Consider the following 16,658-nt stretch of genomic DNA (forward strand, 5'->3'; position numbering starts at 1 on the left):
TCATAGAAAAGTTGGGTTGGTTAGTTATTCTAACTGAAATAGGATATAATTATGTGGTGTTAACTGTTCAAGTTTAATTCCATTAAAATTACATTATAAATGAAATGGTGCATTCTTTATTTGTAATTAGAAGTAAATAAGTGTGATTATAGCTTTAGATGCCTAACTCACATTCAGTTCAAATATTTGACAAGCATGACCCCTACACCCTTGTAACTCACCATTTATTAATTGAAAGGGGGGGGAAATATTCATACAGCCCATGTGCACATAGATCTCTGATCGTTGGTAACCTATTTTTAAAAGTAGAAAAAAGGTCCCCCAAAGTTAGTATAGGGATCATATATTTTCAATTTCCTAAGACAGTCCCAATTTTAAAGAACGTATCATATTTGATGACACGTCATATGGGAATCTGGAATACAGTCACTGCATCCCAAAGGCTCACTGCTTCCCTTCCTCCTTCCCATTCTCCACCCCCACAAAGAAAGTAAGTAAACATGATTTTAAAATGGTCACTTTTGAAGATAAATAGTAACTATTTTACATTAAAACCTTAGCATTTCCTCCAACAGAAGCAATGTGAAATGGAAGGGGAAAGAAGGCAGCGCACTGAGAACAAACTTCTTTAAACTGTCAATATCAAGTTGGTACTAACAAAGATCATTGCCTTTAAATGTCACACACAGATAATTAATTCTTCCAAATAGATTCAGTCTTATTTTTATTTCACTATTCCCGTTTCACCTTTTTGAAGCAAACTAATTTCCAAACATGGCATCTACGGAGCTGATCATAATGATGAAGGAAACAACTGGTTACTTACAAATGAGAAAATTAAGTATCAGCACACTGAAATGCACACATTTGAACTAGATATTTTACTACTGAACACTGCAGTGATTTATGCTAAAAATGAGCAATGATTTTAAATGTGATGTATTGTGTGTACACCAATAAATTATTTTCTGTTCACTCAATAAATCTGAAAATCCATTAAGAGGCTAGAAGTCTAGCTAGGTTCTCTTGATGGCTAACTGGATTAATGCCAGTATTTCAGTCAGCTGGTTGAGGGATGGTGTATGGTCGAAGTTAGAAGGCATACAAAATAAAGATTAACTCCACCTAACCAGCTGACAATCCTCAGCGTTAGCTAAGGCCATCTTAAGGAAGAATAAAGCTGGATACATTAAAACTAACAGGTAACAAAACGTGTCATAAAGTTATAATAATTGGAACAGCACAGTATTTGCTGAAGGGTAGGAAAAATAACAGAAGAGAATAAACAAAGTCGAGTAACGACCCACACATATGTGGTTTACCTGATTTACAACAAAGCTGACACTGCAATGCACTTGAAAAGGATCATCTTTTTAATAAATAGTACTGACTCTACTAAATCTCGTGGAAAATAATGTACTGTGACCCCCAATTCACATCCTACACAAAAAGCAATTACAGAAAAAATGCAGATCTAAATACAAAAGATAAAACCATAAAGCTTTTACAGAAGGAAATAAAATAGATCATCTCTCAGACATTACAGTAGGCAAAAATCTTTTTTAACTGTATCCAAAAAGCACTAACCGTAAAGAAAAACATGATACACTGGACCATATTAAGACCGAGGCCTCAAAAGACACTTAAAGAAACAAAGATGTAACCCAGACAGCAGGAAAAGATACTCACAATACAAGTATCTGACAAAAAACCAGTAGCCAGAATATAAAAAAGACTCTCACAAACAAGACAAATGACCCAACAGAAAAATGGGCAAAAGGCACAAACAGGCACTTCACAAAAGATACATCCACCAGAAGGACTACGTTAAAAACAATGACATCAAATGCTGATGAGAATGCAGAGGAGCTTAAACTCTCATTTGTTAATGATACCCTATGAACCAGGGATTCTACTCCAAAGTATACATTCAACAGAATGCTTACATACGTTTACCAAAAGATATGTTGCAGGATGTTCTCAGGAGTAATATTCATAAGTCAAAACTGAAAACAATCCAAATGCCCACCAACAGTAGATAAGTTGAGATGTATTCACATAATGGAATGCTATACAGCAATGAGAATGAATATAATTACATATAATAATATGGATAAATTTTATAGACAATGCTGAGCAAAAGACACCAGAGACAAAAGAATATGTTCTGCACAACTCCAGCATATAAAATAAGACAGGCAAAAACAAATCCATGCTGTTAGAAGCCTGCATGCTGACAACCCACAAGGACAATCAAGATTCACTTCTTGATCAGATGCTAGTTACAGATATGTTCAGGCTGTGAGAAGTCATAGAGTTGAATATGTATGTTCTGTGCACTTACCCAACATGTGTATGATACATGAAAAAGTTTAAAATTTTTACAAAGGAAAAAAAATACCGCAATTAATTTTGGTATGGAGAGAGATAAGGTCAGCAGTCAAATTCCTGTCCTTGACCAACCCAAATGACCCTAACTGTGCTATAACTACAGGGACATTCTCTCCAATCAGAGGGAGCTCTGTGGCTTCAATATAGATTATGCAGCAAGATGAAGCCAGGGACTTAAGAGAGGATGAAATGACAGTGAGAAATGCTACAGGCTATTTTTGAAAGGCAAGAAACCCTCCAGAAGTAACCAACATCCAACCAATTGGATATCCAGCTGGTTCAATCAAGTCTAAAAGAAGTAATTCCAAAAATCTCGGAGACTTCTGGATTTGAAGTCGGATAACGTCCCTTGTTAAACTGTAAGAAGAATCCAAATCTCCTGAAAGAATATCATAATGGGCATGTAAATTATCATATCAGTTAGGGAAAATGTTTGGATGCATGTAAAAAGAAGTCCAAATTATAGTGGCTTAAACAAGATAGGGCTTTATTTTCCTCATGAAATGTAAGTTCAGAGAGATGCGCCTGCTGACATTGGTTTGGCAGTTCAAGAACATAAGGGCTAAGACTTCCGCGAATCTCTTAGCCTTTCCCTAAAGGTCTCTAGAATACTGCTACAGCTTGTCATCATGTCTAATTTCTAGGCAGGAGGAAAGAGAAATGGCTAGAAGGGCTTTCCCAAAAGCTTCGTCTAGAAATTTCTGCGTACATCTCACTGACCAGGACTAGATCACATGGCTACCTCAGTAGGAAGGGAAGCTAAGACATCGATAGTTTTTAAGCTAGGCACAAAAAGCTTTGTGTTTTGCTTCTAACAAAATTTAAGTTCTATTAGAAAGGAAAAGGGAAGAAATGAACCTCAGACAAGTAGGAAAATCTGCTATACCCATGGTGCACACTTGATAACGTCTACCAATATTGAAATATTTTTTAAGTCTAGCAACTTACAAGTTTGTGACTTATGGCACTAGAAGCAATTCTCTGTGGTACAAGTCTGGGAACTATTTTTCTAAAGCATCTTTCATATTATTTACCACAGGAGGAAAATGTAGAAAAGTTCAGGTACTATAAAAGGCAGGGCACAGTCACCATTTCTTCAGTTAGTAGCTATAGAGCAATGTCAAGACTGTTTTCATTTCAGATCTCAATTTTAGTATTTAAAAAAACAATTACAGCCAGGCATGGTGATACATGCCTATAACCCCAGCTACTCAAAAGGCTAAAGCAGAAGCATCACTTGAGCTCAGGAGTTCCAGTCCAGACTGGGCAACATAACAAAAGTTTGTTGCTTAAAAATAAATAATTCATTAATTTTTAAAATTACAGAAAACATTGAATAAGTTTTCTAAATACTCAGTTCTTAGAAGCAGTAAGTTAATAATTAACCAAAAAAAAAAACAGAACTTCTTAAATCCTAAACAGAGTACTTACTTCCTGACAAATTTTTTTCAGAATGAACAATGAAATCTCAGTCTACCCTTTCTGACCCAAAGCATTATTTGCTATTCATCCAAATTAACATTGGCCATTTCATAAAATCAAGTAATGTGGCATTTATCTGATGATATATAGTCATCAGAATGTAAACTTTTACGCTCAGAATAATAGGTGTGAAAAATGCTATTATTTACCTAATATTTTCCATATTCTTCAGTCTTCTTTACCTTTTCCCTTCATAAAACATATGTCAATAAAATGAACAGTTCAAAAAAGTCTTATTTTTGTCTAAAATAGTAATGTAATACATTTCATGTTAAGATTTTTTTAAAGGGAATATTCAATTCACTAATGTTATACGGCAATTTTATAGCACTTTGTCAAATATATGTTCTATGCTGTGCTATGGTTTGCTTTTTCTCTCTTAAACAACTATCATATTAAAATCTAAACCAAATTCAACCATCGGAGGAGAGAATTTAATCAAAATAAACCAAAACTAAAACTGAGTAAAAGATACATTGATCAACCCCAGGTGGTTGAGTTTAACTTTCTGAATCTGTGAGTCATTTAAAGATTGTCTCCTCCATCAGGTAAGGCGATCTGATGGCTGCAGACCCTGGTGTTCTGATTCCTTCTCTTGTTTCCTTTAGAATGGGATCTGAAAGGCAGCCTGCTATCTGCAGCAGTATGTGCCTGCTACATCCCTCTTTTTAACTTCTTCCAGCTCCGAGCTCCCACTCTATCCACCATTTTCCCTACAGCCAAACTTTCTCCTTCACAGTCACAGTCCCCTTCACCCCAAATCTCTGCCTCCACTAAGGAACTAGCCTCCCAGATAACCCACTCCTGGAGGCCCTAGTTGTCTTAGGCATTTAAGACAGATGCATAAAAAGAGCTTAAAGAACTTCTGCCAGTAAATTATTGTATTTCTTAAGAGTAGCTGATAAATCAAGACTCAAAGCTAAACTTCCTAAATAATTTTTCACAGGACTATGATGAACAAATTCTCCAACTATCAACCAGTTAAGACTTTATTTTAAACTTTTGATAAATCAGTATTTTAACATATACATCAACACATTCAGGAAAGTTAATAGTCAGCCACTTTTCTTACTATAACTACTATACTAATTTTTCCCATCTTACCCCTATCAGGTACCAAGACGATACAGCTAATGAAATCATAAACTCAATCCCAGTGACTCCAGTTAAGCAATATGATGACAGATTTCTGCACTCTATCATAACCTACGAGCTAAATTATGGTGCTAGCCACTAGTCATAAAGAGAACTACCTAAAAGTATATGAAATAATACGCACAAATGCATTACTGATGGGAAAAAGGAACCACTTCAAAACACATGCACTATGTAATGGCAAATTGGTACATGAACTTCAAATATAAACATCTTCATAATTTATTAATCATGTGTAAGACAGGATACGCAACAATACAAACTAGAACCAGCTTTTTCTCCAAAATGGAAAGATTAGTATTGAATACTAAGCTCCTTCTAAAGACAACAAAATTGAAATAAAGTCGTGTTTGGGCCCAGTTTGAACACTGGCTAGTGCAAATAAGAGAACTATATACAATGGCTACAAAAGAGATACTGTATTTATGGTATTTTCATACTGAGAGATGTTACTAGTTTTTTGTTAAGCACTTCGGAAGAAAAAAAAGAGTACTGCAAATGCCATTATTCCTCTCTCTCACATACACAAAAAAATACTTTTCCTGTACATTTATTACTTCACTCATTCATTTGACAAATACTTACAGGTTTCACTCTCAGAATAATGCCCAACATTTAAGCAATGTAAAAAAACAAAAACAAAAAAAGCTAAGGAATTAGTGTGACCCAGATATAGAAGGATTTTCCAACCACAGAACTGGAAGATAGCTTTTAATAAGAACATAATAAGAACTGCAGAGGAAAAACCACAAGCACCTACCAGCCTTGTCAATGCATAAAATGGCAGTAATTAACGTTGCCGTTTTTGTAAGTGGAGACAGTATTTTTAATGACTATCACTTTGGGATATGAATATCTAATTAGATTTTGCTATGCAGACATGAGATTCTTCTGAGACCAGTAAGAATTTCTTCCAATTAAGCTTTTTGTTTGTTTTGTTTTTTGTTTTGTTTTTCTGGAGTAGGGTCATTCAACAATTCTGTAGAAAACAAGGAGAAAGCATATCCCAAGTCTACTGGCAGCTTTTCCCATTCTCAAACAATCCCTTGTTCAGATGCACAGCCACAGAAGTTCAAAGGTCACTGGCATCTTTGTGTTCAGTTCCATGGTAGTTACAAACAAACTTTTGTCTCCCTTCCTTCAATGAAATGGGCTGCAACAACTCACTGATTGAACTTTTACATCTGAGACCGGCATGAGCATTACACAACTGAAGAGCCATAGTATTTCATTTACACTTCAACCATAAATTATTAAATCTCTTTTGTGAAATAAAATAATTTGTTTACTGGGCATAAAAAACTGATAATTCTGGTCAAACACAAATAACATCACTGGCGGCAATGGTCTTATGATTTCTTATCATAATTATCACACCTCTGATAACACTGTTTTGAAAGCTTTTGTTGACTGTTCTTCAAGGTTTTTCTCACCCTGTCTCCATCTTAAATTATGAAAGATAAAAAGTGATTAAATTTATTATGGGCTTCCATACAGAGTTATAAACTAAAACTTCTTTCTTAAAATGTGGTAATAAATATATTTAAATAAGAAATCTCAGCTGTGACATTTATTTTCAAACAGAAAAAAGTCTTAAAAAATAAACTCCTCATCCTGTAACTGCTAAACACCTTAGTATGATCATGTAAAATACAATATTGTCTTTATTTATATACTTTAATAACTCTTTAAACATAAAAATCAAACATTTAACTGTTTAAGCTGTCTACCTTAAAGCATCCATTTTAAAAATAAATGCCCACTACTTTCATGCACTAAAAGCAACCTCCAAAATCTTAGCACAATAAAATAGATTACAGCTGAGTAATCAAAAAATAATTACTCCCAAAACTATTAGCCAATGATTAATCTAAAAAGGGTTACATAAGCATCTCTGAAATAACTTTTTTAGCAGCTAGGCTGCAAACTCCCACATGAACACAAACCAACTGAATCATGATGCTGAAAGGATGAAAGAACTTTGCCAGAACAAAGATAAGAAACAGTTTCCTCCGAACAGAAAACTCTCCATAACTATTTCTAAATAAGGCAAACACTTCTAGAAAGCTGAAAATACTACTTAAAATATCCTGAGCTACCACAGGGTGCTAAACGCCACACTCCTCAGAAAAAAAACATGGATCCAATCTCCAATTTTTTTTTTTAACTTTAATGAGCTTAGAGTGGAGAGAAACACAGCTGAAAGCAGCAAAAAGGAAATAAAAGATCATGGGAATTCAGAAATATTGTTGAAATTGAGTATAAAGTGGCTCTGATCAGGTTAAATAAAAGAAAAGGGGTCTAAAGGAAAAAAGGAAAAGTTATTCCAGATTTTTCCGCATAAAATCCAGTAACTCAGAAATGATTCCAAACCACTGGTGCCATTATAGATTCATTTAAACAAGAATTTATTTTTTTCTGCTTTTACTAAAATCCGTAATCCTGAAACACTAAGAATATCATAATATTTTACATACCACTAATCTGGGTAAGCCTAATCCAAAGGATTTCTAAAACTTTTCTCCTGTTTTAGACTTCCGCTCCTATCTTTCAAGAGGTCAGCCTAGATGGAATAGGTCCGGTTACATTAATTCAGTTATCCATGTGTGGAAGCCTGGTCCCCATTTCGACTAGACAGAAATGCTAAAAGAAAGCCAGTAAAAACCAAGCATTTTTTGTTTCCACCTCTCTCCTATGTTAAACAACTTGGTGCTGAGGAACTCACCAGAGAGTTTTCAGGAAATACTCTTAAGTAAATAAATGGATGAAAACTGCTTCTTATTGGGAGCAAAGAGCTGAAAAGGCAATTTGTTCTGTTAATCAAAGGTAATTTTGACTTAAACATCTCAGTAAATGATCCCCGTATTAATGGTGCAACTGTTGAAAAAGGAAACCAAAACATATTAGAATCTTATTTGGCAATAAAACGCAATAGTATATAGAAATCTCTTTGTTGCTGTAACAAGAAAAAAATCTTCAAGTTCTGATGATTTTTACAGCTAAACTTAGAGATGTTTATGTTTAGCGATTACCATAACACCAAATGACACATGAAGATGGAGTTTTATATACACAGGGAAATAATGTCTGCCTTTTAAAACACACAAATTAAGAGAAAATACGGAAACCTGACAAAATGTTCACGAACAATATTTACTTATGAAAGAATAAACCTGGCATGCCAGACTAATAAAACAGAATTAAAATAGACCTTGCAAACTTTTAATTTTTCCTCATGCTCCAAAAAAAAAGTTTGTATTATCTTCAAATCATTGTCTCTCATGTTTTTTTAATTCCTAACTATATAAATGGTATAAAGCCCCTAATTTTTATTCCCTACAAAACCACTTCTAATAGGTAGTAAATATCTACTGAATTAATGTTGATAGATTCATTTAACCCACCTTACAAATAAACAGCTGTAAAATATGGCAAAAGCTACTTTTTTTTTTTTTTTTTTTGAGATGGAGTCCTTGTCTGTCGCTCAGACTATATAGTGCAGTGGCGCAATCTTGGCTCACTGCAGCCTCCACCTTCTGGGTTCAAGCGATTCTTGTGTCTCAGCCTCTCTAGTAGCTGGGATTACAGGCGTATGCCACCACACCTGGCTAATTTTTGTATTTTTTTTAGTAGACAGGTTTTCACCAGGGGGTTTCACATGTCGGCCAAGCTGGTCTCAAACTCCTGACCTCCAGTGGTCTGCCTGCCTTGGCCTCCCAAAGTGCTGGGATTACAGACATGAGCCACCAGGCCCAGCCCAAAACTACTATTTTAAAACCATTTCAAAGTCGTTTTATAAGGCCTGGCAAAACTACAAAAATCCTGGGAGAAGACTGCAACACACCAAAAAAAAACCTCACAACCCTAAAAACCTTCATTTTATTTTACTGTACCAAATACAAATTACTTCAGGGTTAACAAATTCTTTTTAAAAATATGTTAATATTGTCTATCAGTCACACCTCAATGTCAATCACCTCCTCTATAAAATTAGTATGAGTACTAGTATATATAGTCAAATGATTTTCTACAGGAGTGTCAAGACCATTTAACTGGGAAAGGACAGTCTTCAACAAATGGTTCTGAGAAACCTGGATATTCACACACAAAAAATGAAATTAGAGTCTTACCTTATACCATACACAAAAATTAACTCAAAGTGGATCAATGATCTAAACATAAGAGCTATGGAAGTCTTAGAAGAAAACATAGGAGGGAAATGTCATTAACACTGGATTTGGCAATAATTTTTTGGACATGACACCAAAAGCACAGGCAATAAGAGGAAAAATAAACTAGACAACATTAATATGAAATGTTTGTATATCAAAGGACACTATCAACAGAATGAAAAGGCAATCCACAGAATGGGAGAAAATATTTGAAATTTTATACCTGTTAAAGGATTGATATCTAAAATATGTAAAGAACTCCTACAACTCAACAACAAAAAAACTATTTTAAAATGAGCAAAGGCCTTGAACACACATTTCTTCAATGATGGCATACAAATGGCCAACAAGCACGTGAAAAAATGCTCACCATCACTCATTAGGGAAAGGCAACCAAACCATGATAAGATATCACCTCACCCATTAAAATGGCTACTGGCAAAAAAAAAGGAGGAGGAGGAGGAGGAGGAGAAAGAGGAGGAAAACAGGGAGGGGGGAGAGGGGGAGGGGAGAGGGAGGGGGAGGAGAAAGAAGAAGGAAGGAGGAGGAGGAAGAAAAGAGAGAAAGAGAAAGAGGAAAGAGGAAAGGAGAAAAAAGAAAAGAAAACAAGTGTGGCCAAGAATGTGAAGAAACTGGAACCTTTGAGCACTCTTGATGAGAATATAAAATGGTACAGCTGCAATGGAAAAAGGGTATGGCTGTTTCTCAAAAAGTTTAAAAATATAATTACCATGTGATCCCGCAATTCCAATTCTGGATGTATACTCCAAAAAACTGAAAACAGGAACTCAAAGAGGTATTTGCATACTCATGTTCATAGCAGCACTATTCAAAATAGTCAAGAGGTGGAAGCAACTCAAGCATCCACTGACAATTAATGGATAAGCAATATGTGGTATGGACACACAATGGAATAGTATTCACCCTTAAAAAAGAAGGAAATCCTTCCACATGCTACAACATAGATGAACCTTGAGGACATTATGCTAAGTGAAATAAGCCAGTCACATAAAGACAAATATTGTACAGTATAATCCCATGTATATGGGGTATCTAAAGTAGCCAAAATCATGGAAACAGAAAGTAGAAGGGTGGTTAGTGGGCCTGAGAGAAGGGGAAAACGGCAAGTTGTTTCACAGTCATAGAGTTTTAGTTTTGCAAGACGAAAACATTCTGAAGATCTATTGCACAATAATGTGAATATATTCACACTACTGAACTGTACACCTAAAACATGACTAACATAGCAAATTTTATTTTATGTATATTTTACTGCAATAAAAATATTACTGTAAGTAACTACCTCATGGGCACTTGTGATGATTAAATCAGATAATACATGTAAGGGGCTTAGAAGAGTTCGTAGCATATCCATAACAATTAAACAGTTAGCAACAACAGTAGCTGTTGGTAATATTAATAGGACAGATGTTTATCACTTGGTGAAACAGAATCCTGAGTTAAGAAGGATTCTAAAAAGGCTCTCCTTGAAACTCAAGCAAGAGAGTTAAATAGAACAGTAGGAGACAGAGAACTTTTGATGGTTCTTGATAGTTTAGAATGACACACTGAAACAAGTTAAACAAGGTGGGCACGGTAATCTAGATCAAAGGGACATAAAATCAGGTCTGGGAAGGTATTGAAAAGAAATTGGGAAAACTGCTATAATGAGGTTCTGATCATGCCTTGGAACTCAAAAACAGGTGAAAACACAAAGAACCTGTATGAGAATACTGAGCAACCATTCCTTCAAATCTGTGCTCTAACCAATCAACACAACTCTTCATAAGAGTAGGTGGGTTAGCAAGCCAGTACATGGAAGCCAGCTTAACTGCCCATGTCTCACAACCTTTTCCTTTTGAAAGTTATCATAAAAATCAGCATGCAAACCTAAAAAGCCTAACCTTCACCATTCAGAAAGCCTCTAACATCAAATCCCTGATTCTCTAGGAACAACACAGAATAGAAATGCATAAACATCTTGCTCTACCCTCACTGTCAACCTGTTTCCAAATTGGGAGGGAAGTGGACAAATTAAGAATATAAACTATGGAGGCACAAGTAGTTCACATCTCTCATGCATTCTAGTACCTATCATCACGGTAAAGAGAGAAAACTGCAAACACAAACGCACTCAAAGTAAAACCTTGACTACTCAGAACTCTTACAGCACGGTTTCTCAACCTTGGCGCTACTGACATTCTTGACCAGATGGTAATTCTCTGTTGGGAGAGAAGAGAGAGAGGTTGTCCTGTGCAGGAGTAATAGCAGAGAATTTGTTACTCTAAATGTTAAGAATATAAATCTGGAAAACATCCCCTTCCCAGCCCAAGTTAAGTGTTCAGAAATCACTTCACATTATTTACAAAGTAGTACTGAGGAAAACAAAGGCACTTGAAGGGCAAAAAGACCTGGATTTAAAGTACAAATCAATCCCCCACATAGTTGAGTAAACCTGATCAAGTGACAACAATTTCTGAGGCCCAGTTCCCTTCTATGATAGTAATACTACTAGAGTTACTGGGAGGTTTCAATAAAATAACACTCCTTAAGATCAGTACAAAGTAGGCATTAGATTAAAAAAAAAAAGTGAATTTACATTTAAGCACCAGAACTTTAATTGTTTTACAACAGGAATATTTCTAAAATGTACTGCATACTTTCCTGCCTTATGTAATCTTACCTTATATAAATGAGTTTGAGGTGACCATTTCACACAAACATTACTGTAGTAACTAAATATAATACTAATCTAAAGAAGAGAGCTATAAAAAATGAGTAACACATAAAATCCAGTTTCAAGATGCTGCATCAATTGGTTGAATCTCATAAAAAAATTCTATTTAGTAAGGATTAAACATAAAATTGAATATTTAGATTAAAAAATAATAATAAAAGGAAAACAATGTAACAAAATTTGGGAGAGAAAAGCTCTAAAAAATGTAATTTCCTACAAGCCCTAGATGAATAAGAGTGACAAGTTATCCCAAAAAAAGGTACACGGAACACAATTTGGGTTAGTAGAGAGAAATACCAAAATAAGTCATAAAAACGGAGTTCTAGTTTCAACTGGCCTACTTGAGTAAGAAAATGTCGCTAGATAAGTGACTTAACCTGGATCTATTTCCCTACTAATAAGAAGGGCACAAAACCTACTGTGACACCTCTTACACTTTCAGGTGAACCAAGTGATAATGTTCATTAAAAAATATATATATATGCTCCTAAAGCTGCCCATAAAACACCTGATACTGGTAGCATAATAGCACTGGTACAGGCACCCTGGGGTAAATAGGTCATCCCGCTGGAAAAGTGATCAGCCTAGAAGCTCTTGCCACTCTGCCCCTGACAATCCTGAGAACTAAGGGAATCAGTATTTCTGGCCCATCTGTAACACATTCAGAGAACTGCCAGCACACTGGTTAGGAAGCTCTAACTAAAATATCATATCTAATTTGAGGCACCATAAAAGAGATTGTACCATTTTCCACAATAACCAACTCTAGCAATAGGACCAAAACCAGAGTTTTACTTGCATAGAACAGTACTGCTTAGACCTAAGCAATGGCACCCATCCTAGGCCTCAAGCTTTAGAGGGCCTTGCACTGGCCTTCCTCTAACCATACCCTTGACCATGGGGTCAGCTGTGCTAAGGGCCTAAAGGATGTGCCCATCTGCAGCCTATGTGCCCCAGCCCTCATCTTGACCAGGACCCCAAAATTTCCCACCTTTTCCAGGGTCTCTTCAGGCCTCTTCCCTGAGTCAGTTCTCCTAAGGACAGATGACCCAATCAATAGTATTTACAACCCTAGGCCAAAGAATGGTCAAAGAGCTGCTGTTTGAAGGGTGTATAGGCTGGAGTTCCACAGACATGCACATGCAAACTTCATAGTTCAAGGAGCCTGGGGAAGAGAAGAAGACCTCAGGTCAGAGGCTGGCTCTCTGCACCTTAGCTTGTTCTAAAAACAAACTCAGAGTTGGGAGGCCAAGGAGAATAGATGACTTGAGATCAGGAGTTTGAGACCAGCCTGGCCAACATGGTGAAACCCCGTCTCTCTAATAAAAATGTAAAAATTAGCGGGACGTGATGGCACGTACCTGTGGTCCCTCAGCTACTCAGGAGGTTGAGGCAGGAAAATCACTTGAACCTGGGAGGCGGAGGTTTCAGTAAGCCAAGATCATGCCACTGCACTCCGCTCCAGCCTGGGCAACAAAGCAAGACTCTGTCTCAAAAACAAAACAAAAAAACAAACTCAGAGGAACCTGAATTCTCTGTTTGACTCTGATCTAGGTTATTACGAAGTTTTATTCGATAAAGTTGGCAAATGGAACATTTTCTATTTATCAGTTAACTTGATTGATAACTTGTATAGACATATGTTTTGAGACCCCGTCTCAAAAACAAAACAAAAAAAACAAACTCAGAGGAATCTGAATTCTCTGTTTGACTCTGATCTAGGTTACTATGAAGTTTTATTTGATAAAATCGGCAATGGAACATTTTCTATTTATCAGTTAACTTGATTCATAACTTGCATAGACATATGAACCTCGTCCTCGTCCGTTTAGTACTGCCATAAAGGAACACCTGAAATTGGGTAATTTATAAAGAAGGTTTATTTGGTGCACAGTTCTGCCGGCTGGAAGGTCAGGCATCTGGTGAAAGCTTCAGGCTGCTTCTACTCATGGCAGAAGGCAAAGGGGAGCCAGCATGTGCAGAGGTCCCATGGTGAGAGAGGAAGCAAGTGGAGGGAGGTACCAGGCTCTTTTCCACAACCAGCTCCCTGTGGAGAACTAACGGAGGGACAGCTCACTCACTCACCCCCCACCCACGGAAGGCATTAATGTAGACAGGAAGGCTCCACTCTCATGACCCAAAAACCTCCTATTAGGCCCCAACTCCAATGTTGGGGATCAAATTTCAATGTTAGGTTTGGAGGGGTCAAATATCCAAACCATAGCAGATCTGCAATTTATATCCTTACCCTGAGTCCCAAAAATGTTAGGGACGGGCCTGAAAAATAATCTAAAAACCTTGTCCTATGAGGAATAGTTGAAGAAAATGAATCCATTGAGCCTAGAAAGAGAAAAGACTGGTGGGAAGATAAAAGAACCAGCCATTTTTCACAGACAGCTAAAGAGCTATCATGTGAAAAATAAAGCAGATCTGTGTGGAGTCAGAAATGCATGGAGTAATGTTCCAATTTCATAGAATGAGATACATTTCCTAACAATAAGAACTCTTTTTAAAAAGTTGGCCAGTCATGTGAATAACTGAGTTTTCAGACAGTAAAAATAAAGAAGCAGAGGGTAAGTACCTCCCAAGGATAATGTAGAAGGAATTCTGATATTAGAGAAAGGCAGATGGCATATTCCCTGGGGGTCCATATAGTGGCAATATGAAGATATAGCTCTATATGCAGAGACTAGTGATATGAGACACAGGCAAAACCAAAGTTACACCCTGAAGTAACCTTTCTTTCTTAAAAAGTTCCTGTCATCTTGCTCTTTTGTCATTTGCCTCACCAAAAAAAAAAAAAAAAAAAAAGGTGAATTCCTCCATTCTTCAAAATTAGTTACTAAATAGAAGACCAAAGCAGCCTTGTCTCAATGGATTTTTCACCCTCCAGCAAATCACAACCTTCTCTACTGCTACCAGCTGGATCTTGTGACTTCTCATTATTGCTGAAAACCCTGCTCCATTCCTAAAAGTGACTCTAGCACCTCTCTATCATCAACAAATGTTTATTAAGTAGGAATGCTAGAGATACAGCAGGAGCCTAGACATAGCCCTCACCCTTGTGTAGCTCAGAGAGAGGGGGGTTATAAATTAAACACATGGCCAGGCACAGTGGCTCACGCCTATAATCCCAGAACTTTGGGAGGCCAACGCAGTTGAATCACTTGAGTCCAGGAGTTCGAGACCAGCCTGGGCAACACGGTGAAACCCCATCTCTATTTAGAAATACAAAAATTAGCCAGGCGTGGTGGTGCACACCTGTAATTCCAGCTACTTGGGGGCTGAGGTGGGAGGACTGCTTGAGCCCAGTAAGTCGAGGCTTCAGTGAGCTGAGATCGCGACACTGCACTCCAGCCTGGGTGACAAAATGAGGCCCTGTCTCAAAAAATAAATTAATTAATTAAACAAATAAGCAACTAATAAATGAATATGAAGAAGACAAAATGGGATGATATAAAAGAAAGAGGTGGGGGTGCTACATATACAGGTAATCATGATGGTCTCTCTGGGAGAGGAAGAAGGCAGCCATGTCGAGACTTAAAAGAAGTACATGGCCAGGCGCCATAACTCACGCCTATAATCCCAACACTTTGAGAGGCTGAGGCAGGTGGATCCCTTGAGCCCAGGAGTTTGACAACAGCCTGGGCAACATAGAGAGACTTTGTCTCTACAAAAATTACAAAAATTAGCCCGGCACAGTGGCACGCACCTATAGTCTTAGCTCCTTGGAAGGCTGACGTAGGAGGATCACCTGAGCCCAGGAGTTCGAGGTTACAATGAGCTATGATCACTCCATCCTGGGTGACAGAGTAAAACGCTGTCTCTAAAAAAATTAAAAATAAGTCATTTTAAGTAAAAGGAACAGCAAGCACAAATCCCTAAGACAGAACGTGCTTTTATTCAAAGGGAAGAAACAATGTCATATACCACACACCCATAAGTATGGCCAAAATTTAAAACATTGACAACACCAAATGTGGACAAGGATGTGGGACAACAGGAACTCTCATTCACTACTGCTGCGGTTGTAAAATGGCACAGCACTTGGGCAGACAGTGTTGCAGTTTCTTGCAAAACTAAACTTATTCTTAACATATGATCCCGCAATCACATGCTTAGGTATTTACACAAGATGAAAACTTACTTATTAAAAAAAACCACACAAAGATGCTTGTACCAACTTTATCTATAGCTGCCAGAACGTGGAAGAACCGCACACAGATGCTTGTAGCAACTTTATCCATAGCTGCCAGAACGTGGAAGCAACTAAGATGTCCTTCAGCAAGTGAATGAATAAATAAACTGTAGTATATCCAGACAATGGAATATTACTCAGCACTAAAAAAGAAATGAACAATCAAGCCACAAAAAGACAGGGAAGAAACTTAAATGTTTATCCTAAGTGAAAGAAGCTAGTCTGAAGAGGCTACATACTCTATGACTCTAACTATATGACATTCTGGAAAAGGCAAAAATATGGGAACAGTAAAAAGGCTGGTGGTTGACAGGGCTTGGGGAGAGGGAGGGATGAATAGCCAAATCACAGAGGATTTTCAGCTGAGTCAAACTACTCTATAAGATACTATGATGTGGGTACATGTCATTATTAATTTGTCCAAATCCATAGAAGGTACAACACCAAGAGTCAGTCTTTTTTTTTTTTTTCCTCTCAGAACAAGTGGGAAAAATGAGTGAATCCTAATGTAACCTATGGACTT

The 16,658-nt window shown here is 36.9% G+C and overlaps 1 protein-coding gene across 5 annotated transcripts in view; it reads right to left on the reverse strand.

Annotated features, from left to right (window-relative positions):
- ARHGAP32 (Rho GTPase activating protein 32) overlaps window positions 1-16,658 on the reverse strand; it is a 316,742-nt gene that overhangs the window by 291,700 nt on the left and 8,384 nt on the right. Inside the window, exons 2-3 of one of the 5 annotated variants that reach the window (XM_063711488.1) lie at window positions 13,299-13,423; window positions 12,929-13,102 (exon numbers count right to left, since the gene is read on the reverse strand). The exons of 3 other annotated variants lie outside the window; for them this stretch is intronic. The gene's annotated coding sequence lies outside the window, so the exon portion shown is untranslated. Of the gene's footprint in view, window positions 1-12,928; window positions 13,103-13,298; window positions 14,723-16,658 lie in introns of those variants that run through there. One more of the 5 variants, XM_054525421.2, reaches the window with a different exon arrangement.

The sequence above is a fragment of the Pongo abelii genome, chromosome 9, assembly GCF_028885655.2.
Source record: "Pongo abelii isolate AG06213 chromosome 9, NHGRI_mPonAbe1-v2.0_pri, whole genome shotgun sequence".
Taxonomy (NCBI): domain Eukaryota; kingdom Metazoa; phylum Chordata; class Mammalia; order Primates; family Hominidae; genus Pongo; species Pongo abelii.